Source organism: Habropoda laboriosa, unplaced genomic scaffold, assembly GCF_001263275.1.
Source record: "Habropoda laboriosa isolate 0110345459 unplaced genomic scaffold, ASM126327v1 scaffold210, whole genome shotgun sequence".
NCBI classification, from domain to species: Eukaryota; Metazoa; Arthropoda; class Insecta; order Hymenoptera; family Apidae; genus Habropoda; species Habropoda laboriosa.
This window is the reverse complement of record NW_017100373.1, coordinates 1303266-1306300: the sequence shown is the minus strand read 5'-3', so window position 1 is coordinate 1306300 and position 3035 is coordinate 1303266. Positions and strand designations below refer to the sequence as shown.

The following is a 3035-nucleotide window of genomic DNA, read 5'->3' as shown; positions in this document are numbered from 1 at the left end:
GTTAAACCGTCCCGCGAAGGAATATCGATTCGGTGGTCGGTCGGCCGGCCGGCAGCAAAGCTTTTTCTTTCTGAAATTTTTCCTGTCGCGAACTCCCCTCCTGCTGTCGTTCTCCGGAACAAAGATGCAAAAATGCTGTTTCACGATTAAATCATGGATGAAACTTGGGGAACCGCGTTCAAGTAAACGTTACAAGTATAGATGGTTGCAGGCGCGCGAGACGAGAATGTATACTGTATTCGATATATGTTAACGCGATTGGAATGCCACTGAAATTAAAGCCACCTTTCACGGGACCGTAATGACTCTTTATAAACTCCGACGTAACCGACCGCTTCCTCGAGCCATGGCTCTCCGTTAACATCACTCTGCCGTGTCCTACTTTCTTAGAATATTCGAGTACTCGAGTATCGGTAGATAAGGCGACGTCTAGCACCGATTCTAATTGTAAGTACACCTATCCCCCGATTTACAACGGGGGAAGATCGGTTTTTTCAGAATATGTACCGTGTAAATCGAAACCATGGCGTTTTGTATAAAAAACCGTGTAAATCGAAAAAAAACTGCCAATAATTTAGTCAGTTATTTTATTAAATTCATTTATTGCAATGTAAAATAAAAGTAAAATACAAATGAAAAAGAAAAAGTATCAGAAAGATCCGCGTTAGCAACAAACATTATGTTATAATATGAATGCTTTTTATGTACAAAACGAAGAAATTCTCTTTTTTAGGTTTAATAGGCAATAATAGGCAAAATAAGCGAACGGTACTAAAAAATGACTACAAATATGTGCGCAGCATAAATTTTTGTTTTTAACAGTTTATTTTTGAAAATCCATTATTTTGAAAGCCGTGTAAATCGGGGGATAGGTGTATATAGTTGCCTGCTTCGAATCGAAAAACTGTTTGGACTGTTGTTACCGCAGCCTGCGTTTTCCTCCTAGTCAAACTCCTTCCCCGACCTCGATTAATTCAAACGACATTCGGTGTCCCGGTATCCCGAATGAAGTAAGAAAAACGATTGCATTTACAAGCCGCTCTGCGAAATCGAAATCGACAGGTTTTTTTTCACTTTCTCCCTCATTTTCACGTCGATTTTCTCGTTGAAGGAACAAGGTTGTCGTTGTCGGCTGTCGCACACGGTCCCTTTCGTCATCGTTTGACCGCGCGCGCGTCATACGTCGTGAGTCCTCTTTCCTCTGTTCGTGTTGCGCCACCGGCCTCTTTCAATCGTCTACACTTCCCCTCCCCTTCGCCGTCCTCCGGCATCCACCGTCATCGCCGTTCCGGTTGCCACCCGCGAAACCCCACCCTTACTCCGCGGCCCCTCTGCGTCCTTCGAACCGACCCCTTTCTTCTCCGGTGTAGCGTTCACAGCTCGTTATCTGGGCCACAAAAGATGAATGTTATTTGCGTGATTCAACATGATTGAATCGAAATAAAGTCGCACATCGCGCGAGTAACGTATATTGGAAGCGATTTTCACGTTATCGCTAGTCGATTTGGTTAAACGCGTCATTTCAAACCACTGTCCCGCGAGTATCGATCAGAAGAACAACTCCTTTACTTTTACGAATAAATCGTTGAAATCGCTGTTGGTCGCGCGCGACTCACCGAATCCGCCGATTCATCAATCCTACGATGCCCCATCCACGGGATAACTTGCTTGTTATTTGTGCGTGTACACAACGAATAAGATCATTAAAGAAGGAAATGAACAATTGGTTTTTCTGAAGCACACGTTGCAACGTAATCGTTTCGTTCATCGGCTCGATCGTTGGTTTAGATGATTTCTTTGAGTCGCGTCGCGTCGCGTCGGTCCTGTTCTAATGTGAATCGTGTCGTTGAATTGTATCCTTTTACAATACACGTAAATACAATAGTATATGCACAGTGTATACACATAGGTAGAACAGAGGGCGCGCGCTACTCTACTCCCCTGTCGCGAGATCCATCCCCACTAACGATGCGTGCCAGAAAACGAACCTCCTTGAATCATTCCCGCGCCGGCCGCCGCGAGGAGCGCGCGTCGTTTTGCCACGCTGTCACGAGTTACGCCACGAGTCGAATAAGTTGTGTATGTTGCGCATCGAACCGAAACTTGCTTACACGACGTTATGCTTTAATCGGACGCTGGTATACGTGTTTATCGATACTGATGTAACGCAACCAGACCGCGTACTAGTGTTGTGAAATCTTGTCGCATTTGCCGGAGTGTCCACGTTTGCTTATACTTTACTCGAATGACGAAATATCGTCGTAATCGAATAACTATTACCGTTTTTCGATTTTTCTTCCAGCGAGTTTTACTCGCTGCTTCCGGAAAGAATCGTTCTATTAGACGGAGCACAGTGGTTGCGTAAGAGCGAAGAATCACTCGTGGTACGCTAACTGTACCTACGCGGTACACATTGTACGTTGCACGTGCACTCTATAACCTGGATCCCATCCCGCGACTAGTCGTGGATTCATCTGATCGGTAAGTCGTCGTTGATTATTTCCTCTATATTATAGACGCGAACGCGTTCCACGTGTCTCGAATAGTTGTTTCTTGAACGCCGAATAGTCTACTGTAAACGAATCGTAACGCCACGCTAGGTTACATGTCGTCCTTTTACGAAACGATCCTTCGTTACTTGCTTTCGGAGCATGCATGGCGACAGCCTTGCAACGCCATCTGTTCGACGAGTGGAGTATCAACCTTACGAACGACGCTGATTCTTCAATTTGTTTTTTCGGATCGTTTTTCGATTGAAACTAACCGATAGAAAAGCGTTATCGTGTTACGATTGTTCGGTACGGAACGTTCCCCCTCGAGGTTTATTCTGTAACGTCTGCTCGCGTTCCTTCATATTTATCCCAGATCAGACAATAATTTAAAGGTTGTTTATCCGTGCTTGTTGCTCTTCCTTCCCTTCCCACTTTGGGAAGTAATTGCAAAAAAAAAAAAGAATGGAAGGAAGGATGGATGGATAGATGGATGGATGGATGGATGGATGGATGGATGGATGGATGGATGGATGGATGAGTGGG

At 44.8% G+C, this 3035-nt stretch overlaps 1 protein-coding gene across 1 annotated transcript in view; it reads left to right on the top strand.

The window, feature by feature from the left end:
- The first annotated feature begins 2106 nt into the window (after positions 1-2106).
- Positions 2107-3035, top strand: part of LOC108574986 (TOX high mobility group box family member 3-like) — an 8217-nt gene continuing 7288 nt past the window's right edge. Inside the window, exon 1 of the mRNA XM_017937671.1 lies at positions 2107-2481. The gene's annotated coding sequence lies outside the window, so the exon portion shown is untranslated. The remainder of the gene's footprint in view (positions 2482-3035) is intronic.